The following is a 26,877-nucleotide window of genomic DNA, read 5'->3' on the forward strand; positions in this document are numbered from 1 at the left end:
CAGCTCAATTAAACCTAGCTCCAAGAATAATTTTCACCGACAGTTCTGAGATAAGCTGCATGTTACTCTTGGATGCGGTTGTAGGACCGGCTTTAAAATCGCATGACAAAAATATCATACATATTAAAAAAAACTGCATCACCAACGTAGCCTGGACAACATTTGCTAGTTAGATGGAGTCAGCTATCTCATCTTAGCATATTTATATGCATATTTATAATCATACGGTTCTTGGAGTGAGCGCATACACTCATGAAGTTTAGTAACTTCAGGTCACTGCAACAAGCCCAGGTACAGTTTACCGACGGATGGGTACAGGACCTTGAAATGCACCGTGTAGAACGAAAGACCATCGTACCTATCATAAGTTTACCAGTCTCACAAATTGTCGTCATAAATACACATTCGTTAACCGTTTGTTAATAGGACCTTTGAGCTCAACGGTAATTAATTAGTAGTGGAAATAATTTCTGGTACCCATCACAGAAATGTAGCAGTGACAATAATATTGTATGCTGTAATCGTACTGGGCAATTAGTGATACAAAAAACCTGTTTTATCCTGTGAATAAAAGTGTTTTTGTCAATGTACCATAATAACAGAAGCGAAACGCAATATTGTGTCAGGACAATTCACTATTTATGCACAATAAACAAAGGAGCATAGCGCGACAATTTCTGTTCAGCGCCAGACTTGCTTGTAACCTATATCACTAATTATGTTATGAAAATGACGTATTAACTACTAAAAAACACTGACCTTCGTGTAAATGCTTGGAGCAGACTAACCTGTGAGCTGGAGTGTTCTGGGACGTTATATTTGGTCTTTGAATGGCTGCAATCCAGGCCATCCGTCGCGTCTTTGTTACTTCGGAAACATGGCTCGAACAATTTCTCTTCAACGACGTAATCCGGTAACAACCGATCTCTTTATCCGTCGGCTTCCCGTGGCTGTCACGCGACCGGCTATTGCAGTTAATAATACAACAGCTTCTTGACATTTTTGTGTTTCTTTTTATCGCTGTATAACTGATTTTAATTGAAAGCCTGCGTGCGCTAGTACCGCTTGCCACGAGTTCCCAGAATCCTTTGCGGTTCTACCCGTGAATGACGTCACATTTTCAATCTCTATATAATATGCATGTTAAATTTTATATTTGGGGTAAAATATCAAGTCTTTTCAAGTAAACCGGTTCAAGTCCAATTCAAGTCCCAAGTCATTGGTGTAAAAGTCCAAGTCAAGTCACAAGTCTTAGAACATTTTTTCAAGTCAAGTCTAAAGTCATAAAATTAATGACTCGAGTCTGACTCGAGTCCAAGTCATGTGACTCGAGTCCACACCTCTGCTATTTAGTATTTACTGTTATATTCCCATAGATCATCGTGATGTTGTTTATTCTATTGCTCTCGTTTTCTTCTGCTTGTTTTCTTTTTTCTTTCTCAACAGGTGATCCAGGTGATTGATATATGCATTTTTGTGTCTGCTTATTTAGTTGTTTTTTGTTTTTTTTGCCCTCTATCCCCGTTCCTCTTCTCCGTTGTCCCCCCCACCTTCCTTTCTCCCTTTTCTTTTCCTCATTCAAGTCTGTCCCGTATCTAGCAAGTGAAAATAAAAAAATAAATAAAATAAACAATAAAAGGTGAATCAAATTGTCACGGTTTGCGGGGGCAAGCCGTGTGGAATTATATAGGACCAAAAGGCGGCAGCTCTGGTGCAGGTGAGTGTTTATTAACAACAAAAATGCAAACAACAAGGGCGCTAGGAACATGAAACTGAAACCTAAACTGGGTAAACTAACAACACAAACCAGAACCGAAGATGCAGGGAGATCCGGAGAACTATACACGGAGAGACGCAGGGAGACCGAGGGGAAACAACACAGACGAACCAGCGATCACTAAGACAGAAAATACAACTTAAATACACTTAGAACACAGGGAGATTACACACAGGTGGGAGACACAGCTGGGTGTGATTAACATTACGAGACCAGGGAGGCAAACTGAAAACACTCACATAAGACGCAGACCTTCACAATAAAACAGGAAACACATACACGCAATGACATAACACACCAACTAAACACAGACTGGGGGACACAGAACATAGGAACATGAACAGAAGAATACAAACACCCAAGGTAACCAAAACCACAGAATACTAATAGACTAAACAAAAACACGGAGTCGCAGACTCCGGACCATGACAGGACCCCCCCCTCAAAGGCTGGCTCCAGACAGCCCAACAAAAAAAAAGCCAGAAAAACAGAAAACAACCCGACCAGGGCGGGCGGCGGGGGTCCAGGACGGAGGGCTCGGGGCAAAACAAAACAGGAGCACCAGAAGGTCAAAGACAAAAAGAAAAACAAAAACACGAGTCCAAAACAAAAAGAAAGGCACACCAGAGCACAGGAAAACAGAGTCCCAAGCAGAAGAGTTCAGGGGGCCGGCCAGGAGGCCGACAGCACAGGAGTCCAAGACAAAAAGAGTTCAGGGGGTCGACCGTGCGGACGGCAACGGCGGCGACGTGGATACAGTTCAGGGGGTCGACCGTGCGGACGGCAACGGCGGCGACGTGGATACAGTTCGGGAGGCCGGCCGTGCGGACGGCAACGGCGGCGACGACAGCACTGGTCCGGGGGCCGGCCGTGCGGACGGCAACGGCGGCGACGACAGCACTGGTCCGGGGGCCGGCCGTGCGGAAGGCAACGGCGGCGACGACAGCACTGGTCCGGGGGCCGGCCGTGCGGAAGGCAACGGCGGCCACTCAGGCGACGGCGGTCCGGGGGCCGGCCGTGCGGAAGGCAACGGCGGCCACTCAGGCGATGGTGATCCGGACCAGGCGAGGATGAAGACTCGGATGAAGCTGGGCCAGGCGAGGCTGAAGACTCGGATGAAGCTGGGCCAGGCGAGGCTGAAGACTCGGATGAAGCTGGGCCAGGCGAGGCTGCAGCTGGCGATGAGGCTGCAGCTGGCGATGAGGCTGCAGCTGGCGATGAGGCTGCAGCTGTTGCTGGCTGGACGGGCTCCTCGGGCCCTCCAGCTGACGAAGCAGGAGGCTGGACGGGCTCCTCGGGCCCTCCAGCTGAAACAGGAGACAAAGGCCGGAGCGGTCCCTCGGACCCTCCAGCGGAGACACAAGACAAAGGCCGGAGCGGTCCCTCGGACCCTCCAGCAGAAGCCATCACAAAGCCAGCAGGCATGGAGTCCTCTGGCAGACACGAAGGCAATGGATGCTGTGCTGAGCACTGGCCCTGCTCAGACAGCACTGACACGGAGTTGTTCTCTGAGGGCTGCTTAATCTTCAGGGGTCCAGAATCAGCTGGGGACTGAGACCTAGCCTCTGGGGAAGCCCTGGAGTGCAGAACGGTGCCTGAAGCAGCTAAAGTGCGAGAAACTCCCTGACTGGACCTTAAATTTTCTCCCTGCATGCAGTGAATGAGTGGAACCGGTAATGCTGGAGCCAGAGCTACGGGTAGCGGGGGCACTGGAGCTACTGGGGCCTGCGCTACAGGCGGCACTGGAGCTACTGGGGCCTGCGCTACAGGCGGCACTGGAGACTGAACTGAGGGTGGCACTGGAGACTGAACTGAGGGTGGCACAGGAGACTGAACTGAGGGTGGCACAGGAGACTGAACTGAGGGTGGCACAGGAGACTGAACTGAGGGTGGCACAGGAGACTGAACTGAAGGAAGCACAGGAAACTGAGCTGAGAGTGGCTGCGGGGGAGCTAACTTAGCTGCCGGTAGCTGCACAGGCGATAAGCAGCTCGCGTTGATATCCGCCACACAAAACGCAGCCCCTGAATGAACAGTCATGCAGTCCGAAAATGAAAAAGAGTCCTCACTCACCACAGCCGGCGATTTAGAAGCCCGAACGTCCGGCTGTGGGGTGGCGCGCTTGCGGCGCGATTGGCGTCTCCTCCCCGCAGACGGCTCCGACGGGCCGGGCAAGATCACATCCGGCGAGTCGGGCAGCGAGGCAGGAGTGGCTGAGAGAAGGTGCGGTGTGAGCCGGAGAAAAGCCTGCATGGTCGGAGGAAGCGAGTCCAATAGCCATGGCAGGCCGGAAAAGAGCCGTTGCAGCCGGTCTTCTGCTGCGCGGCGAAGCTCTTCCGGGGGATGTTCCAGCCATAGGCTGAGAAGGATCTCCACATTGTATGTGATGTCGTCCTGGAGCTCCTCGGACGGATTTACTGCCGCTGGGTCCATGGTGGCTGGTTCGTTCTGTCACGGTTTGCGGGGGCAAGCCGTGTGGAATTATATAGGACCAAAAGGCGGCAGCTCTGATGCAGGTGAGTGTTTATTAACAACAAAAATGCAAACAACAAGGGCGCTAGGAACATGAAACTGAAACCTAAACTGGGTAAACTAACAACACAAACCAGAACCGAAGATGCAGGGAGATCCGGAGAACTATACACGGAGAGACGCAGGGAGACCGAGGGGAAACAACACAGACGAACCAGCGATCACTAAGACTGTCACGGACCCGGTGCCGGGGACTCGGGGTTCGTGAACAGTGTGGACCTTTATTGTTATTAGTGTATTGGATGTATGTTTGCTGCACTGTGCTCTTGTGTTCCATGCTGGTGTGTGTGTGTGTGTGTGAGGCTGGAGGATGAAGGACAGCCACCTGCAGGCCTGATGGGTGTGGCCCTGCCAGCTGCTGGTCACGCCTAGCTTACCACACACCTGCTTCTGATCAGGATCGTCGGGGGAGCTACTTAACAGAGCGATGGAGCTTCCTCCGGCGCAGGATCGTTGAGTTAGACTCCATGTCAGTGTTTCTAGTGTTGTTAAAGTGTATGCCTGCCGGAGTTGGTGCCATAACGGCTGTGTCTGTGTTTTTCCCCAGGAGGACAGCGGAACACAGGACTGCAAGACACACGGGGTGTGTGAAGGCACAGGGGCAGAGAGCACGGGATACCAGCACTTGGGAGAAGACACGTCACGGGAGTCGAGGGAGCACTTTTGGAGATTTAATGTGTGGTGTACAATTACCTCACTGTAAATAAACCCACTGTTCATTCCATTAAGTCTGCGTTTTGGGTCCTTTCTCCTACATCCCCCACGGTCTGCCCTCCAGACCGTGACAGAACGATCCTGCCCGATGGACCCAGCGGACCTTTCGGAGAGGTTCAGGAGGGAGGTGACAGACAAAGTAAATCGTCTATGTGAACTGTGGCTGGAAGCGCACGCGGAGGGTTTATGTTGTGCTGTGGAGAAGCGGTTGCAGGAAACACTGACTTGTTTTCCCTGGGTGTTGGACAATCTTTTTCCGATTGTGGCGGATTTCCTGCTCAACACCCTTCACCTCCACTCTCCGATCCAGGCTGCCTCCCTACTCGGCCAGCCTGGGGTTCTTCAGCCTGATACGCCGGTCCCGACGTCTACCCGGAAACTACGTTCGCGCCGCCGGCGTTCCTCACCGCAGCCGCCCTCCCGGACATCTCAAGAACCGGCTGTGGTGAGTAATAAGGACACTTTTTCATTTCTCACCCCATCTGCTTTTTTGTTTTCAGTGGATGGTGACACCGCTGACGCTGCTGCAAGCCGGCCAACAGTACAACTAGCGTGGCCTCATTCAGCAGTCTCCACGCCACTGGCGGCTTCACCATCTGCGGTTGTAGCGCCGTCATCATCCCATCCGCATGCAGTCACCCCTCGGCCATCTTCTTCACCGGCTCTACCTTCACCTTCCCCACCTGCGGACACCGCATCACCATCTTCGCCTCCGGATCATCCATCTGTGGCTGAAGCGCAGCCAGAGGTGCCCGCACGGCCAGCTGTTGAGCCCTGCGAGCCGGAGCAGGAGCCCGGAGAGCGGGAGGAGCTGCTCAGCGAAGCGGAGCAGGAGCTCAGGGAGCGGGAGGTGCCCGCACGGCCAGCCGTGCAGCCCTGCGAGCCGGAGCCCGGAGAGCCCGAGCAGGGGCTCGGCGAGCCGGAGGAGCTCAGCATGCCCAAGCAGGGGCTCGGCGAGCCGGAGGAGCTCAGCATGCCCGAGCAGGGGCTCGGCGAGCCGGAGGAGCTCAGCATGCCCGAGCAGGGGCTCGGCGAGCCGGAGGAGCTCAGCATGCTCGAGGAGGAGCTCAGCATGCTCGAGCAGGAGCACAGCGAGCCGGAGGAGCTCAGCGAGCTAATGCCGGAGGAGCTCAGCGAGCCGGAGGAGCTCAGCGAGCGAGGGGAGCCCGCGTCGCCAGCTGTAGAGCTCAGCGAGCCGGAGGAGCTCGGCGAGCCGGAGGAGCCCAGCGAGCTAATGCCGGAGGAGCACTGTGAGCCGGGGGAGCCCAGCGAGCTAATGCCGGAGGAGCACTGTGAGCTGGAGCAGCTCAGCGAGCCACCCACTGAGAAGCCCGCACCGCTGCTGGCGGACCTCAACGAGCCGGAGGGACCGGCGTTGCCAGCAGAGGAGCTCAGCGAGCCTGGTGAGCCCGCGCTGCCACCGGAGGAGCTCGGAGGTCCGGAGGGATCCGCTGAGCCAGAGCTGGAGGTCGGCGTGCCGGAGGGGCCGCCACGTCCAGCAGCCCGGCCGCCACGTCCAGCAGCCCGGCCGCCACGTCCTGCAGCCCGGCCGCCACGTCCTGCAGCCCGGCCGGTACATCGAGAATCATGGGTTGTGCTGAGGCGGGAGCTACAATGCCGCCGCCACCGGACCCGTGGCAGGCCGCCGGAGGAGCAACGCCGCCGCCACCGGACCCGTGGCAGGCCACCAGAACCGTTCCACCGCGGCTGCCGGACCCATGGCCGCCCGCCGGAGCTCCTGCGTTTCCATCAAGGGGTTAGAGGTAGGCCACCTGAACTTTTTTGCCGCCACTGCCTAACCCGCAGCGGGTCCCGCTTGTTTTGCCGTCCTACAGGTCGGCCGCCAGAACTGTTTGCTGCCACTGGACCGGGGGATTGAACTGTTGAACTGTGTTTTTCTTTTGTTGCTTTGTGGTGGCTGTTTAGCGGAGTGGTTTTGGGGCCCTCCGTCCTGGACCCCCCGCCACCCGCCCTGGGTTGGTTGTTCTGTGGTTTTGTTTTGGGTCGTCGGGAGTCGACCCTTTGAGGGGGGGTACTGTCACGGACCCGGTGCCGGGGACTCGGGGTTCGTGAACAGTGTGGACCTTTATTGTTATTAGTGTATTGGATGTATGTTTGCTGCACTGTGCTCTTGTGTTCCATGCTGGTGTGTGTGTGTGTGTGTGTGTGAGGCTGGAGGATGAAGGACAGCCACCTGCAGGCCTGATGGGTGTGGCCCTGCCAGCTGCTGGTCACGCCTAGCTTACCACACACCTGCTTCTGATCAGGATCGTCGGGGGAGCTACTTAACAGAGCGATGGAGCTTCCTCCGGCGCAGGATCGTTGAGTTAGACTCCATGTCAGTGTTTCTAGTGTTGTTAAAGTGTATGCCTGCCGGAGTTGGTGCCATAACGGCTGTGTCTGTGTTTTTCCCCAGGAGGACAGCGGAACACAGGACTGCAAGACACACGGGGTGTGTGAAGGCACAGGGGCAGAGAGCACGGGATACCAGCACTTGGGAGAAGACACGTCACGGGAGTCGAGGGAGCACTTTTGGAGATTTAATGTGTGGTGTACAATTACCTCACTGTAAATAAACCCACTGTTCATTCCATTAAGTCTGCGTTTTGGGTCCTTTCTCCCACATCCCCCACGGTCTGCCCTCCAGACCGTGACAAAGACAGAAAATACAACTTAAATACACTTAGAACACAGGGAGATTACACACAGGTGGGAGACACAGCTGGGTGTGATTAACATGACGAGACCAGGGAGGCAAACTGAAAACACTCACATAAGACGCAGACCTTCACAATAAAACAGGAAACACATACACGCAATGACATAACACACCAACTAAACACAGACTGGGGGACACAGAACATAGGAACATGAACAGAAGAATACAAACACCCAAGGTAACCAAAACCACAGAATACTAATAGACTAAACAAAAACACGGAGTCGCAGACTCCGGACCATGACACAAATAGACCATTACGGCAAGGCTGGGATGGTCAATTTGGTAAAGTAAATCCGTTGGGCATCTTTCTTTGCCTTTAGACAATAATTCTGATGGCAAAAGAACCAAACAGGACAGGCAAAAAAAAAACCCCAAAAAAACCCCACTTTTTTTTTTTTTTTAAATTTGCAAATATAATATATATTATATAATATTCAGTGCATGGACTACCTGCAGAGCAGAGCCCTGAAGAACTGGCATGCTTGTGTTTCTGAACTCAAAACACATTATAAACGGACCTACTGAGTATATTGTTATGTCTACCTTTATGTGGCACTATGTTAACGACAGAGTCATGAAAATCCAGTTATTCAGTGATGACGCGACGAATCCTACTTCTGGGCCTAAAGTAGTCTGCGTTTAATATGGCTTTTGTGTTGTTAACATCATGTAACTTACTTTCACAGGAGGTACTGTAATAGTACTGTACACCTTAGGGTTATTTTTTTCCACTGCTTAACACTTCTGCTGTGAACAAACAGTTGACCAGAATGAACCCGTGGGTGTTTGTGCAAAAAAGGCGAACGACCACAGAGCTTTTATTTTCCGTTTCTACAAACTGTTGCACTTCACCACAAAGCACAAAGCAAACATGTTCTCACAGCATGAAACCTAGAGTAGAACATACTGTAGTGAAGTTGCTGTTTTGGTTTTACATTCAAGACTCTAGAGAAGACTAAATTAAATATCAAAAAATAACATTTGATACATTCATTCTGCTTTTTTTTTTTTTTTTTTTTTTTTTTTTTTTTAAATCGCCCTCATATTAAATAGAAATTCATCTCGCTAATAAAAGGGAGTACCAAGACAAAACGGGTCTAATCTGAATCAGTTTGAAACTTGTTTCTCACTTATGACACAGGTTTGACCACACCTTACATGTGGCTCATGCAAGGTGATCTGTGGTTGAATCTATGCCATTTCAAAACTTTACATTACATTACAAAATGAGAAAAATGGCAAAAATTAATGTTGAAACTACAGAACATTTCTCACATTTTATACAAGATTAAACACTTCATGAACATTTGCACCATGTCACCTGCTGCTAGTTGGGTTCTGAGTATCCAAGGACATAAAGTGTTTCAGTCTCAAACAGACGCACCCTGCATTGAAGCTCTGCTGTGCAGTTCACAGTATCAAATGATGCCTGTTTCCTGTATCGTGTTTGTTTCCTGCAGTGAAGAGAGATGTGCATCAGTTAGCCACAAGTAAACAAGTTAAATTTTCCATTGACACCTCAGTGAAACCCACAGAACTACACAACAAAAGTGTCACAACAAAACTTTTTTCTTTGTTTGTTTGTTGTTAATAATGCAAAGATATCAAATACTATTAAAGGTATTAGTGTCAAAAATGTACTTACATTTCTAAATGACCAATTGCATTTAAAAAAATTTTCAAAAAATATGTGTTTTCTCTTAAAGTTTGAGTATAATTTGGTTAGAAAAAATATATGAAGCATATAAAAATAGTCAACATATGGATGTCCTCTGGTCTGAGGTGCAGGGGGGGGGGGCAGTTAGAGACCAGCAGCTGGACGTCAGTGGTTGGACTGGTGGACTACTTCAGTGAATAATAGACGATGCCTGGCTCTGGTTTAAAGTTTTACTACGACTTTACCTGTGTCTTAATCAATCATAAAATTCACAAAACAAGCCTAGAACCCACAGATTTGTGGGAGAATAAATTCTTTGTTCAGTATTTTATAACTAATTGCTTGTTTGGTGGCCAGTTCCATTATGTGGTAAGGTTATAAATAGTAGCTGCTATCTGAGCATCCCACACTTGCTCTCATGTTGCTGTACACGTTTGGGTTTCTGCTCGCCTGACTTTCATATTTGGTGGTGGTGGAACCACAACCACGTGGTTTGTATTTTGTGTGTCTTTGTCCTGTCTTCCTCTCCTCACCCCCAGCTGGTTACTGCAGATGGCTGCTGCTCCCTGAGCTTTCTTCTGCCAGATGTTAAAACTCCTGTTCAAAGTTTTTCTTCACACTGTCACCAAAGCGCTTGATCATAGGGGGTCATCTGATTGTTGAGGTTTTCTCTGTTTGTTGGAGAATCTTTACCTTACAATATAAAGTGCCTTCAGGCAACTGTTGTCATCTGGCACTGTGTATATAACATTGAATTGAATTACATTGAATTGAACATGTAATATCTAAACAGTTCATTCTTCGATGCACTGCACCAAATGGTTTATATTTTTTTAGTTGTAGTGTTCTACCCAGTGTTACACAGTATTCAACAGCCCAGTATTCTGGATTGTTGGTTTAGCTTGCCTGTCTGACATCCCTGCTCAATGACAGTAATTATTAGTGCAGAAACAAAACTTTGGACCACATAGGTGGTCCTATCTGAGACTGCCAAATGAATGAGACTGTTAAATTAGAATGGAAACGTGAGGACATTTACTCTTTTGGGTTTTACTCTGTTCAGACTTAAAGACAAAGAGCAGCTGTACCTCTGATCGTCTTTGGGTTGATGGCTATTTGTCCATAAGTGACATCTTCAGTTCTCACTGCTGAGTACACCACAGCTGTATCAATGTCTGCCGAATAAAACATGTAAATTAGTTCAACAACAACTGCAATGAAATGATACTTTAGGTTTTATGTTTTTGCTAATTCCTTAAAACTCTGCTGTGAAACAACAGTTGACTAGAAAGAGGTCAAGTGTGAAAAAGGTCAACAACTACAAAGCTGCTACACAGCAAATCCAGCATGTCCAAATTAACACTGTCGGATTTGATTTCAACACTATTAAAGTGTCTATATGGGTCCACACCAGAGAGTGTTAATCTAACTCTTTTTGGAGAGTTGGTACGTTAACTCTGATTTAGTGTTAAACACCAAATCTGTCTGGAGTTGATAATTTAACACTTGGTGTTAAGAGTTTATATATTAACTCTCAAAGAGTATTTTAGTTTAACTACGTTAGAGTTATCTTCTAATTCATTCTAAAAAGCGGGAATTTTACTGTTCTGAACTTCTAGAAATTTCTTTTGGAAATAAACATTTACTAAAAAGACGCAATGGTTTTTGAAAAACATTTATTCTGAACTGTGCATCACAATTTCAAAACATTTTCTGAAAGATGTAACAGTACATGTTCTCACTTTCATTAGAATTTTGTTTATCAAAAGGTCTGACATGGTAAATGCAAATAACAGCATTCTCATCACTTATTTCTTCAATACAATATGCATGTCCTTCATTCATCCCTTTGTGGAACTTCAACGCACTTCTGCTCTCCCCCATATTCCATCTTCACAAGCATATCCTGTGCGGATATTGAATAAAAATTAGTTGACACTAATTAATGGCACAAATAATCCAGTAAACAATTGCAGCACAGTAAAAAAAAAAAAAAAAAAAGGAATCCTTTTTGAGCCATTACTTGTGTAAAGTATTTTCCCAAAAGACAAAGACACAGGCAACAGGTAATACTGAACTAAATGTAAAACCTCAACCTTTTTAATTTTTACCTAAACCGTGTGGCACAAAACTCTGGAGGGATCTAAATGCTAACGTAGAATCCAGTCAGGACGTCAGCTACTGCTGTTTGCTCGTTTTTTTTATGGGCGATCGTTTTCAGGCTTCCAGTAGCACCATTATACCAACATTTCACATTCTAGACATTGTTTTAGGTGTATTTGACCAAAAGTTTGACTGAAAATTCACATGCAAGCTTTTTTCAAGGCTGTGGTATTTGCCCGCAAACAATACCTTTCAGCTAGCTAAGACAGAATATTATGCTATCACCGAGCAACATGGCTAATGCCTTTCACACAGCTTTGTCTACTAGTGGGTACTAAATTCTAAAATAAGAAAAAGGTGATTAAAATTGCCTTTAACAGTTATCAGTTCCCTCAGATTAAAATAAATCATAAAAATTAAATGTCCTCCGCTCTCAGTGATCTGTAGTTTGGTTGATGAACAAATCCATGTCCATGTAGTGGACGTCCCCCTCAGTGAGAGAGGCAGATATGAGCTGAAACACAGGAATCAAACCAGGGACGCTGCTGTTATGGAGCTGAACTGGAACCATTCAGACACTGAGGCCCTCTGAACACATTGTAATTACAGCTGTGCAGAGACACACTGATGACTGACTGGAACACTATGATTCACATTTTACATGAACACCATCCTCACATATTTTTATATATGGCCACTAGAGGGAGATGTTGGACTTTAAATACTAACATGGATACAAGCAGATCATCAGTGTTGCTTCCACATTTTGTTCTGGAGAATAAACAAGCTGAGCATTTGCAGTTCCTAATAAAATGTCTGCAGTTCATTTAACTCGTTTTAAAAAATATGTTTAGTTAATTTAGTGTTCATAATTATTATGATCAGACCAAGTTTTTACATGTATGGGCATCTGATCTGATCTGACCTGATCAGGCTGTCCAGTACAGGAAACATATTTAATAGTCAGTCGGGAGTAAAAAGTGCTCTCTTCCTGCAGGTTGTACTTTGCTGATCAACACATTAATCTCCAACAACTCGTTTGTATGTTGAGTGTTATTCAACGACAGTAAACATGAACATGAGAGAGAGGATTGATTATGTTAATAATGTTTAGAAAAGTTGTGTACTGTCTGATTATGATGATGATCAGATAACAGAGATAAAGATGAGGCTGATGGAGGCAGATGACTTCATAATCTGTTCATGAATTCAGTCGAACATTTGATCAGTAACTAAGTTATAGTTGCAACAGTGGAAACAGTCATGTAATGTGCAAGTGATTGTTGTACCTCGACATTATATCCAGGTACACCAATCATCTGGATTTTCTTTGCTACACTTTTAGAAAGTTTGCTGCTTTCCCTTTATGCCAATATGTGCAGGAACCCACATTAACTTGATTGCTCTGCAATATTTGTATTGTGCTACTTGTTGGTAATGTGCTACTTGAATCTAAACATATTGAAACCTTCCTCACTCTGACTTCCTCTGCCCAATCTAGTGCCATCAGATTTGCCATTAGTTTTCCTGCTTAAACTGCTAAATTAACTGTCATTCTTCCATTTTTCGTAATATTTAAATCTGGAATAACAACAGATAACCTTAATATCAAGTGTTTTATAAGCATCTGTTAAGATTCTGACATATACTGAATATTCACTTTTTTATATATTTACCCACCTCTTTACTGTGTAGCTATCTAGGCAGTAACATGTCCAAGGATCCATGGCGGAACAACAGAAATAGCAATGGTGGGACGGATCATAATGTTCCTTATAGCTGTTTCTGTTTACTTATCCTGAATTATCCAACCAAACTACTGAGCTGTTTCGTTTTTCTTTGTTTTTGACAAGGTTGACATGATCTCAGCCTGTAACACAGAAATTGGAGTCTTAAGGCTTGATGATGAATTGTATCTAATTTCCTTATTAAAATCTTTAAAGCTGAACCATAAATGGTAGATCCATAATCAAGAATTGATCTGATTATCAGGGTGTGGATAGACTTTAATGGCGTTTTATCTGCACCCCATTCTCTGGCCCTCAGTCATCTAAATATATTTAAAATCCTTTTACATCTTGTTGTGCATATGTTTACTGCTAAAGCAGATTCCCAAATATTTAAAATGATTTTTTCTTTCTATAGCATTCTCATATAATTTAAGATTAATATGAAGACTGTTTTCCTTATATGTAAAGATGATTCCCCTTGTTTTGGATAAAGAAAATCTAAAGCCCAGTTCTGAGGCCCAAGATTCTACATTGTGTAATGCCTCCTGTAAGTTGGCTTTGATGCATCCTATATTTCTTCTCCTCTTCCAAATAACACATTTATCTGCGCAAGGTGAGACACCCACAGACTTTTTTTTTATTGCTAAAAATATAATTGATCATTGTAATAAAACTAGACTAACTCCCTTAAGGGGTACAAATTCTACTTGATAATTTGCACTTAATTCTTTCCCCTTTCTAGCACTAATACTTCTGTAAGAAATGTCTTATCCAATGAAACATTTTACCCTTGATCCCCACCTGTTTCATTTTAATCAATAATCCTTCTCTCTTTTTTTCTTTCCTGTCCCCATGCCTTGTGACCAATGTTTGCTTTGCTACTGCAGTTTACAGTTGTACTGTACATGTCTGCCCCCCCCCCCCCCACACACACAAACCCCCGTTGTAAATCAATAAAATGTTGATCACAAAAAAATAATGCTTTTTTCTATAACATATCATATGCTTTCTTGACATCTAGAAACACTAGCCCAATGATGCGCACCTGCACTACAGCGATGTTAAAGCGGCAGAGTTTATTTTTACCTTTAGAAAATAAATTATTGAAATTAAATAATGCTATTCAGCGAGTTTAATTATTTTACAATGTAACACAAGTACATTGTAAGTAACTGTAATTAAAATACCTAAAAATGAACAGTACTCAGTTACTCTACTTTTTCAGTGGAAATAAATAACTCTCATGCTGTATTAAAAGCCAGTAAATAAAAATGCGTTTTAAGATAAGATTTAAAAAGATTGACAGTATGAGCCTGTCTGATGTATAGGGGTAAATTATTCCACAGCTTAGGCGCTACGACTGCAAATGCTCGATCACCTCTATGAACCAGCCTCGACCTTGGTACAGCTAAAAGCAAAAGATCACTTGATCTAAGAGATCTAAGGGGGGTATAAGTCTGCAAGAGGTCAGACAAATACCCGGGAGCCTGTCCATTCAGGGCTTTGTAAGTCAACAATAAAATTTTACAATAGTCCAGCTGGGATATAATAAAAGCATGAATCGCTCGTTCAAAGTTTTTAAAAGATAAAAATGATCTCACCTTAGATAAAAGCCTCAGTTTGAAGAAAGACCGCTGTACGACTGAGCTAATTTGTTTTTCAAAGGTGAAATTGCTGTCAAATATAACCCCCAAATTTTTGGCATGTGATTTGACAAAAGGCTCAAGACTGTGCAGGTTAAAATTAGAAGTGTTGGGATTGCCGCTTGGTCCAAAAATGATCACTTCGGTTTTGTTCTCATTGAAGTTAAGGAAATTAGAGGCCATCCAGGATTTATCTTCACCGAGACACTGAAGTAAGGGTTCTAGTGAGGCAGGACTGTTTCCCTTCAATTGAAGATAGATCTGAGTATCATCGGCATATGAATGAAAACAAATGTTATATTTTCTAAAAATTAGACCTAAAGGCAGCATATAAATAGAGAACAATATTGGCCCCAGTATAGATCCCTGGGGAACACCACAAGTAAGGGGAGCTGAGGAAGAGATAAAATCGCCAAAACTCACAGAGAAGGTCCTGTCAGACAGGTATGACCTGAACCACTCTAATGGGGTGCCCTTTACACCACAATGCTCCAACCGTGAGATTAAAATGCTGTGGTCAACAGTATCGAAGGCTGCGGTCAGATCTAAAAGCAGAAGTACAGCTGAGTCACCTGAGTCAGTGGCTAATAAAAGATCATTAAGAACTTTTAAAAGTGCAGTTTCTGTGCTATGAAGAGTTTTAAAACCAGACTGAAACCTCTCGAGAACATTGTGTCCATTTAGAAAAGATTGCAGCTGAACAAACACAATCTTTTCCAAAATTTTCGACAAGAAGGGGAGCTTTGAAATAGGCCTGAAGTTAGTGAGGACGGAGGAGTCAAGATTAGGTTTTTTAAGTACAGGCTGTACAACAGCATGTTTAAAACAGGCTGGCACAACACCTGAGCTAAGGCTGCTATTAAAAATAGCTAAAATGTCAGAACTGACAACCTTAAAAATCTTTTTTAGAAGATGTGTTGGAATAATGTCATTTGGACACGATGATGTCTTTGTGCCACTACATACTTCCTCCACCTGATCAAGACACACAGGCTCAAACTGATCAAAAACAGCAGAGCAGGTGAATATTTTAGACACGTCATGTGAAGGCAGGGCGATCATAGATCGAAGCTGTTTTATCTTATTGATAAAAAACTGCAAGAACCTTTCACAGGTGTCTGAGGAACTATTAATACAAGAAGCTGGGGAAATATTCAGGGCAGAGTCAATAATTGAAAAAAGAACCCGAGGATTATTGGAGCTATTCTCAATAACATTAGAAAGAAACCTTGACTTTTCTGCTTTAACAATGTCCTGATACCTGTACAGACTGTCTCTCAACATGAGAAAGGACACCTGCAGCCCATCTTTTTTCCACTTACGTTCAGCCTTCCTGCACTCTCATCTGGCTGAACGAGTGGCCTTATTTATCCATGGGTCTGGTCGTGGTTTCGAACTTATAGTTTTAAAAGGAGCGACCTCATCAAGGACAGTTTTGCATTTATCATAGAAATTAACTGTCATTTCCTCGGTACAAAAGCCAAGGGGAGATCTTAAAACTTTTCTAAAAGCAATAGAAAATTGTTCTGTTGTAGATGGGTTAAAAACATGACAATGACGTGTTGAAATAAGAGGTGTAAAATGGCGGAGAGATAAAAGTATGTCAAACACAACAGGGCAGTGATCAGAAAAAACAGCATCACATATTTCCATGTTTAGGACCGGTAACCCTAGAGACAGCACAAGATCCAATGTATGACCCTGTTTCTGGGTTGGCCCTGACACAAGTTGAACAAGACTGAAGGAGTCTATCAAGCTTAAAAAGTCTCTGGCCAGTGAATTAGAGGTACAACACACATGAATATTAAAATCTCCAACGATTAAGATTCGATTGTAGCTTGGCACAGTTCCAGCTAAGAAGTTTGAAAAGTCTTGGGTAATCAGGGTGTACACCCCACCACTGGCATCGTTGCCCACCTCTCAATTTTAAATACACGTAGACATTGAGGGCTAGCAGGAGGGACCATGCGCTTACCTGCTGCTCTCTGGCAGGTAGCTCCAAGCCCTCCTGGGTTTTAAATGCACCTTAGAACACACATGCATCAACATTACAATGAGCGGGTGGAGGGAGGTTTGGAGTCTTCTCTCACCCCCATTCTCTGCGACCTGCTGGAGCAGGGGGGCTAGGACTAGGAGGAGGAGTTGGCCGTCCGACTGCGGTCTGGAGTGTGGAGCCTTCCTGCTGCTGCGGAGTCGGGGCGGTCTGCCTCCCCCCACCGCAGGGAAAAGGGAAACACCACCTGGGTCTGGGTGCAGTTCCCCCCTCCAGGGGCGGGGGCACCTAGACCCGGTTTGTAGAGTACGCTTGGGGAGTGTGATCGTGTGTACAACGTCTCTTTATGTCTGTCTCCACGTTGGTTGAGTGTGGAGTAAGTGCATATGAGAGCATGAGGGTGGGAATGGATGTTTGTATCTGTGTGTGCCTGTATTTCTGTGTCTACAGTGGGGCAAAAAAGTATTTAGTCAGCCACCGATTGTGCAAGTTCCCCCACTTAAAATGATGACAGAGGTCAGTAATTTGCACCAGAGGTACACTTCAACTGTGAGAGACAGAATGTGAAAAAAAAATCCATGAATCCACATGGTAGAATTTGTAAAGAATTTATTCGTAAGTCAGGGTGGAAAATAAGTATTTGGTCACCTCAAACATGGAAAATCTCTGGCTCTCACAGACCTGTAACGTCTTCTGTAAGACGCTTTTCTGTCCCCCACTCGTTACCTGTATGAATGGCACCTGTTTGAACTCATCATCTGTATAAAAGACACCTGTCCACAGCCTCAAACAGTCAGACTCCAAACTCCGCCATGGCCAAGACCAAAGAGCTTTCGAAGGACACCAGGAAAAGTATTGTAGACCTGCACCAGACTGGGAAGAGTGAATCTACAATAGGCAAGCAGCTTGGTGTGAAAAAATCAACTGTGGGAGCAATCATCAGAAAATGGAAGACATACAAGACCACTGATAATCTCCCTCGATCTGGGGCTCCACGCAAGATCTCATCCCGTGGGGTCAAAATGATGATGAGAACGGTGAGCAAAGATCCCAGAACCACACGGGGGGACCTGGTGAATGACCTGCAGAGAGCTGGGACCAAAGTAACAAAGGTCACCATCAGTAACACACTACAACGGCAGGGAATCAAATCCCGCAGTGCCAGACGTGTTCCGCTGCTGAAGCCAGTGCATGTCCAGGCCCGTCTGAAGTTTGCCAGAGAGCACATGGATGATACAGCAGAGGATTGGGAGAATGTCATGTGGTCAGATGAATCCAAAGTAGAACTTTTTGCTATAAACTCAACTCGTTGTGTTTGGAGGACGAAGAATACTGAGTTGCATCCCAAGAACACCATACCTACTGTGAAGCATGGGGGTGGAAACATCATGCTATGGGGCTGTTTTTCTGCCAAGGGGACAGGACGACTGATCCGTGTTAAGGACAGAATGAATGGGGCCATGTATCGTGAGATTTTGAGCCAAAACCACCTTCCATCAGTGAGAACTTTGAAGATGAAACGAGGCTGGGTCTTCCAACATGACAATGATCCAAAACACACCGCCCGGGCAACAAAGGAGTGGCTCCGTAAGAAGCATTTGAAAGTCCTGGAGTGGCCTAGCCAGTCTCCAGACCTCAACCCCATAGAAAATCTGTGGCGGGAGTTGAAAGTCCGTGTTGCTCGGCGACAGCCCCAAAACATCACTGCTCTCGAGAAGATCTGCATGGAGGAATGGGCCAAAATACCAGCTACTGTGTGTGCAAACCTGGTAAAGACCTATAGTAAACGTTTGACCTCTGTTATTGCCAACAAAGGTTATGTTACACAGTATTGAGTTGTATTTTTGTTATTGACCAAATACTTATTTTCCACCCTGATTTACGAATAAATTCTTTACAAATCCTACCATGTGGAGTCATGGATTTTTTTTTCACATTCTGTCTCTCACAGTTGAAGTGTACCTCTGGTGCAAATTACTGACCTCTGTCATCATTTTAGGTGGGGGAACTTGCACAATCGGTGGCTGACTAAATACTTTTTTGCCCCACTGTATATGTCAGGTTGGGTGTCAGGCGCCACCTCTCTGGGGACATCTCAGGCCCTCCAAGGTTTGGAGGCCTATCTCCCCCTACCACCACTTCCCCTGCCAGTGGCGGACCCCCTCAGACATCGGTGCGTTGGTGGTTCTTTGTGTCCGGGGATGGGCGTCCAGGTACACACCGGCTCACTCCTTGGCGGCCGCTTATCGGGGCCTGGAGCCTGGGGCTCGCTCGGGCCACTTCGGAGGTGGGGTGCCCCCGGCCTCTCGGCCTGGGGCTCGGTCACTCAGGCGCAGCTGGCTGCCGGCGAAGCTCACGGGCGCGTCACTGCAACTCCCCCTGGCTTCTGCTCCACGGCTGCTGAGTGAGCCCTCATCTGGGACTCTCCTCAGCTCTTTCTGGGACAGTGGCGCGGCTGCCCCTCTGTTGGTCTTCCTTGGTCTCTTGTGTTCTGGGGGCCTCTGGATGTCTGGAGTTTTGATCTCCTCCACACCTGCTTCACGCCCTGGAGGACGGGGCTGTGGCCCCCCCCACACCCTCTAGCAGATTATTACATGAAGGAACCTTTTAAAAAACAAAAAACAAGCGCGTCCATGCTCACAGGTGTACACACGGGTGATCACACCCACAAACTACACCCTTTTTGGCTCCTACCTCAAAGCACACTGTGTTCTGTTGATCTTATGTGCTGCACAATAATGTTTAACATTTAGTATTTACTGTCATATTCCCATATATCATTGTGATGTTGTTTATTCTATTACTCTTGTTCTCTTCTGCTTGCTTTCTTTTTTCTTTCTCAGCAGGTGATCCAGGTGATTGATATATGCATTTTTTTTTCTCTGCCCGTTCTGTTGGTTTTTGTCTTTTGCCCTTCTCCCCCGTCCCTCTTCTCAGCTGTTTCTCTTTCCCTCTTTCTTTCTCCCCTTCTTTCCCCCAGTCAAGTCTGTCCCGTATTCAGTAAGTGAAAATAAAATAAACAATAAAAGGTGAATCAAATGGACCATTACGGCAAGGCTGGGATGGTCAGTTTGGTAAAGTAAATCCGTTGGGCATCTTTCTTTGCCTTTAGACAACAATTCTGATGGCAAAAGAGCCAAACGGGACAGGCCAGAAAAAAAAAAAAAAAAAAAAAAAAAGAAAAGTCTTGGGTAAAATCCTTGTGGTATTTTGGAGGTCTGTATACAGCTGCAACGAGTGTCGGGCGGGGATGCCCCAATTCAAACGCCAGAAGTTCAAAACTAGAATATGAGTCAGTCAAGAGGTGTTTGCAAGAGAGCTTCTTCCTAAAAACAGCTGCCACTCCACCACCACGCCCAGTGATCCTCGGCACATTAAGATACTCACAGTCATGCGGTAAAAGTTCAGTAAAACAACTGGACTCACCGACTCTCTGCCAAGTTTCCGTTAAAAGCATTAGATCCAGCTCCCGATCGGTAAAAAAGTCCTTAAGAATAAAAGTTTTATTTGCTAGCGATCGTGCATTAACAAGACTTAATCTCAGTGGTACAGGTGGCTCAGCGGCCGATGTGGGTGCCCGACCTATCGGCCGTAGATTCTGAGGGTTTACTCCACCTGAGCGAAGACGGGGGGGGGGGACACGCTGGCGTGGGGTTATTGTCGTAAGCCCGACAACAGGTGTCAGGTAGGTGTAAGCCGTGTCCAGAGAGTGCCAGTAGTTGACGCGGTCAAATCCAGTTGGGATAGGGTGAGGTATTTTTCGAAATTGTGTCCAGGTAGCCTTCATTCTCACCAATAAGCCACTGCGTTTCCCTCGGCGTCTACGGCGCCCTCTCAGTTGAGGTAGCGCCGGAACGCAACGGAGACAAGCTGGAACTCCTGACAGGAGTGGTGGGGAGAAGGTTCCCTGATATCCACGATTGCAATAAAGAGTTTTTAACTGAGAGGATCTTATAGCAGCAGCATTTGACGATCATATACAAGCAGAGAGTTAGCATGTTTTAAAACAAAGTAAAAATAAAACACTAGTACAAACAGAATCAGACGGCAAGCCGTACACACTGGCGCCATCTTGATGCCTTATAAAGGACAGTAACTTAGTTAACTTAGTAACGTGTTACACCCAACACTGCTTAGGATACAGTAGCATATTTACAAATGGGGTTGCTATAAACTACAAAAAAGGAAAGGTGAGGAAAAACTTCATATTTGTCTATGTTCCAGCCTCTGGGATTTCTACATAGTAACATCTGCTTTAATATTTACACCTCTGATGAAATTTTATTTTGATACCAAGATTGTTTGCTCAGAGTCAATAATTGCAGATAAATACTTTATTCACTGACATGTTTAACCCTTTAAGTATTTTTTTAGTATTTAGTATTTATTTATTTATTGTCATTGTCAAGAACAATGAAATTGCGTTTGGGGCTTCCATACAACCCAAAAAAAAGAAGAAAATAATAAATACCCCTTAAAACCCAAGTGTACATATTTAACCCAGTGTGACTCCAATGCAATAAGACAATCGTTAGCAATAATGTTTGTAGAAATTCAGACAAAGACCTGAGAAACATGACAAAATACAACAATGCAACCCATTCAATATTATTGTACTGTGAGATATGATATCAGATATGATAGTTATCTATTTAAGAAAGAGGGGGGGCAGGAGGGGGAAGAGAATAAAGATATGATGCACCAATGCAGACCAGTTCATTGCTATTAAGAAGTTGGATATGGTTATTGTCCGTGAGAGGGGGGCAGAGAGTTCAGGAGCCTCACAGCCTGTGGATACAGGCTGTTGGCCAGTCTGGATGTTCTGGCCTGTATAGACCTGTACCTTCTCCCTGAGGGCAGCAGATGGAAAAGGTGGCGCGCAGGGTGATGTTGGTCCCGCAGGATACTGTGCACCCTCCTCAGACAGCGAGTGGGGAAGATATTACTGATCTCTGGCAGACTTGTTCCAATAATTCTGCCAGCTTCCTTCACCACCCGCTGGAGTGCTTGCTGATCGGCCTTGGTGCAGCTGGGGAACCACACTAGAAATCCATACGTCAGAACGCTGCTGATGGCACAGTTGTAGAAGTTCAACATCAGAGATCTGGGAATGTGTGCGCTCCGCAGTCTCCTCAGGTAGTAGAGGCGCTGTTGGGCCTTCCGTACAACTGAGGTGATATGGTTGCCCCAGGACAGGTCCTCGGTCACAGTTACCCCCAAGAATTTAAAACTGCTCACCCTCTCCACCGCCTCACTGCCAATGAAGAGAGGCAGATGGTTGTTATGACCCCTCTTCCGGAAATCTACAATGATCTCCTTGGTCTTTTTGGTGTTTAAGACCAAGTTATTGTCGTGGCACCATGACTCTAGTTGTTGCACCTCTGTCCTATAGTTTGTCTCATCATTGTTGGATATAAGACCTACCATAGAACCAAGTCCGCCAGAGCTTATATTATATTTTTACATGCTGTGGAGCCATTTTTGGGAGCATTTCAAGTTGCTATACATCAATACAACCATTATAGCCCAAATTTCAATAATATGTCTGCATTAAGTGCATAGTAATTACATAAATTGCAATAAGTGCAATAAACTACAAAAAATTTTAAAATCGTTTTTGTTTTTTTAACATATATTTCTAGTTAGAGAAATTTAAGAGGCTTATCCCTCAAAACCCTAAATACAAAAAAGTTGCACAAAATAGTTTCCCACCACAGAAAATTTATTTTGAGTGTCTTCATAGTTTAATTTTGAAATACACCAATTTTTATACACTGCAGGAAAAACAAAAATAAATATTATAGTACAAATTTGCAAAAAAGCAGCATATGCATCAAAATAAACTATTTCCAGCAGTGCAATATGAGTCCTAAGCATCCCAGAAAAGACACAGAAAGTGATAAACTCAAACATAACTTTTAAAAACACCAGTATAGGCCCTGAGGCCCTGATGGTAAAAAAGACTACATTTCCGCAAAAATGACATCACTTCCGGTTTTAGGCAGGTCATGGCGGACATGTGAAAGTTCGCGCTGACGTCTATTCCAACATAGGAAGTGTTATGAACAGCTGATCGGAACGGCAAAGCGTGTTTCTGGAATATTATGTTTTTGTTGCTGCAAGTGCTTTTTATGCAGTTTTTGCAAAGCTATATGTGGAAGGAAACCGTGACCTAGGACAAGCTGATGGCATAAGATGTAAGTACAACTCCTCCGGTTTCATATGCAAAAAATTTTTTTGCGCTAGCTTACGCCGTTGCAGTGCTACCGGGATTTTAAAATAGTTATGCAAAACAGAGCGTGCCCGCTCCAATCAGTTTTAAAGGGTTAATGGGAGGAGCTGTGAGCTGAGCTAGTTCAGGAAGTCCAGTGTGATTCACATGTTCATTAGTTCGTAGTTTATCAGACACTAAAACACTACAGACTGAGTCACTATGAATGTTTCCCAAGTGAAGGAGGAATGAATAAAGCATGATGCTTTGTGGAAACTAAAGTCAACTATTGAAGAACACTGTTCACATCTGGGTTCTTTCTCATCCATGGTAAAAGCTGCTGCTCAGACTCTGGTTATTTTTTGGACCAATATTTGACTTTTGATGCTCACATCAAGGTTGTGACCTATTTGCTTTTTCGATTTAAGAAATATGGCTAAAGTCAGGACTGTAGTCTCCAAAGCTAAATTGGACATGATCGTTCATGATCATTTCATGTCTCTCCTTTACCCATATACCCGATTTTATGTTGTGTTTTAGTTCAGTGGTGGCATAGTTTGTGATCAAGATGATTCTGTAACAATAGCAACCCAAAGATTTTCATACTCATGCCATCAGTAGAAAAAAAAACAACTCTTTATTGACTTTAAGAAGAGGTGAAAGTGATACAAATAAATAAGTGAAACAGTTATAAAACTTTTTCACCATGCCAGTGGCTGCTGGTTGGTTTCTAGCTGACTGAGGAAACAAAGAGGCAAAACTCTTCAGTCTCAAACACAAATAAATGAAGATTTAAAGACACTGGTTGATGCTCCGGTTGTTTTTAGGCTGAGGTTGTGGTTTAGTCTTTATTCTTTGTTTTCTTCAGTTAAGAAACGTGTGTGTTGTTAGGCCAGAACCAAACCAGAAGTCCAGTTTTCCCTTTGTGAAACCCACAGAAGTCTTGTTAGCATGTGGATGTCCTCTGGTCTGAGGTGCTGGGGGGACCAGTTAGAGGCCAGCAGCTGGACATCACGGGTTGGACTGGTGTACTACTTCAGTGAAGAGTAGACGACATCTGGCTCTGGTTTAAAGTCTGAACACAAACACAATAAGTTAAAACAACAGGAAACATGATTACAAGCTTTGTAGTTCAGTAAAGAACTCCAATCTCCACCTCTCTGCATCACACACAGTCCCAGTTCAGACTTTACTGGGAACCAGCTCAGATACAAATCACAGAGCTTCCATACTGCTCACACTTTAACTGCTTCTTCGAACAGCCCACAGATCTGTGCTGATCTTTAACCTTGATCACATGATTTCTTCTACTGTGGTTTAGTGTTTCTTTCTCTCAGCTTCAGATGTGTTTAGTGTAGTCTGCAGCCTGAACTTTACGCTCACAGTTACTTTTAATTCATTTGAAAGCCTGATACTTAGCCTTGTCCACCCTAGTTATAAAACTCAGAAACCAGTCTTACTTGTTATCATCTATCGTCCACCTGGGCCTTACACAGAGTTTCTGTCTGATTTCTCAGACTTTATATCTAATTTAGTTCTGAGCTCAGATAAAATAATTATTGTGGGTGATTTTAACATCCATGTAGATGCTAAAAATGACAGCCTCAACATGGCATTTAGTCTGTTATTAGACTCAATTGGTTTCTATCAAAATGTAAAAGAACCCACCCACCACTTTAATCACACTCTAGATCTTGTTTTAACATATGGCATAGAAACTGAACATTTAACAGTGTTTCCTGAAAACCCTCTCCTGTCTGATCATTTCCTGATAACATTTACATTTACAATAATTGATTACACAGCGGTGGAGAGGAGACTTTATCAAAGTAGATGTCTTTCTGAAAGTGCTGTAACTAAGTTTAAGAATATAATCCACCCACTGTTATCATCTTCAATGCCCTGTACCAACATAGAGCAGAGCAGCTATCTGAACGCTACTCCAACAGAGGTCGATTATCTTGTTAATAATTTTACATTCTCACTACGTACGACTGGACACTGTAGCTCCTGTGAAAACTGAGGTCTCTAATCAGAAGTACCTGACTCCGTGGTATAATTCTCAAACACGTACCCTAAAGCAGATGACTCGTAAGCTGGAGAGGAAATGGCGTGTCACAAATCTAGAGGATCATCATTTAGCCTGGAGAAATAGTTTGCTGCTTTATAAGAAAGCTCTCCGCAAAGCCAGAACATCTTACTATTCATCACTGATTGAAGAAAATAAGAACAACCCCAGGTTTCTCTTCAGCACTGTAGCCAGGCTGACAAAAAGCCAGAGCACTGTTGAGCCAACCATCCTTTTAACGTTAACTAGTAATGACTTCATGAATTTCTTCACAAATAAAATTTTAATCATTAGAGACAAAATTACCAATAATCATCCCACAGATGTAATATTATCTACAGCTACTTTTAGTACCATTGATATTCATTTAGACTCTTTTTCTCTAATTGATCTTTCTGAGTTAACTTCAATAATTACTTCCTCCAAACCATCAACGTGTCTTTTAGACCCCATTCCTACAAAACTGCTCAAAGAAGTCCTGCCATTAATTAATTCGTCAATCTTAAATATGATCAACCTATCTCTAATAATCGGCTATGTACCACAGGCCTTCAAGCTAGCTGTAGTTAAACCTTTACTCAAAAAGCCATCTCTAGACCCAGCAGTCTTAGCTAATTATAGGCCAATCTCCAACCTTCCTTTCATATCAAAAATCCTTGAAAGAGTAGTTGTCAAACAGCTAACAGATCATCTGCAGAGGAATGGTTTATTTGAAGAGTTTCAGTCAGGTTTCAGAGCTCAGCACAGCACAGAAACAGCTTTAGTGAAAGTAACAAATGATCTTCTTATGGCCTCTGACAGTGGACTCATCTCTGTGCTTGTCCTGCTAGACCTCAGTGCAGCGTTCGATACTGTTGACCAGTGTTGGTCAAGTTACTTGAAAAAAGTAATCAGTAACTAATTACTGATTACTTCCCCCAAAAAGTAATCCCATTACTTTACTGATTACTTATTTTCAAAAGTAATTAATTACTTAGTTACTTAGTTACTTTTTAAAAACACGATTTACAACCTGAATAGGTGATAAAGCGATAGATCTTTCAGCCCAATTCTACTTTTTCTACATAATCCATCATACAAAATGTAATCAAATGGAAAAGTCTCTTTTTTTTTAACTTGTTTTATCAGTTTTAATCTTTTAACTTTATGCATCAAGCAAAAATTTAATTATATGCAACATTCTCTGACTTGAATAAATTAGTTTAACATTTAAACTTATTTTCTACACATTCCAGCACATAAAATAAAATATTTTTTGTGTTTACACTCACTCTTTCAAATAGATGCAAGTAAAACACAGCAGAAAATAAATAAAGTCAAAGACTCAGCGGTCCTGTTGCTCTATTTTCACCTGTAAAGCAGGACTGCGGTAGGCGGAGGTTTACTCTGGTGCAGGTGTGCCGCGGTCAGTTGAAGAATCCGCGAGTTTCTCTGTGAATTTCCCATTACGTCATAGCACACTCGGTGCTTGCTTGGAAGTTTAGGGGTTTTTTTTCGCTGTAAAAAGAAGTTTTCTTCCCACGCACGATGGACGCTAATGTTTTTGTCACTTTTTATGGAATCAAACTCAAAGTAAGGTCAGTACTTCCACGCTTTAAACGCTGCACGCTCATACTCTCTCCCACAGTCATATGATCCATTGTTGCTCTGCACACAGCTGTTGTCACTAACGGCGCACTTGCTTACGTCACTGTCGTGAGACATTCTCGCAAAAAATCACGGTTTTA

At 44.5% G+C, this 26,877-nt stretch overlaps 1 pseudogene; it reads left to right on the top strand.

Moving 5' to 3' along the window:
- The first annotated feature begins 2,113 nt into the window (after nucleotides 1-2,113).
- LOC146635151 (uncharacterized) lies at nucleotides 2,114-7,096 on the top strand (annotated as a pseudogene).
- The last annotated feature ends 19,781 nt before the right edge of the window (nucleotides 7,097-26,877 follow it).

Source organism: Diplotaxodon limnothrissa, linkage group LG3 (assembly GCF_057381915.1).
Source record: "Diplotaxodon limnothrissa isolate DT_005_m linkage group LG3, D_limnothrissa_male_GT1.1, whole genome shotgun sequence".
NCBI lineage: Eukaryota > Metazoa > Chordata > Actinopteri > Cichliformes > Cichlidae > Diplotaxodon > Diplotaxodon limnothrissa.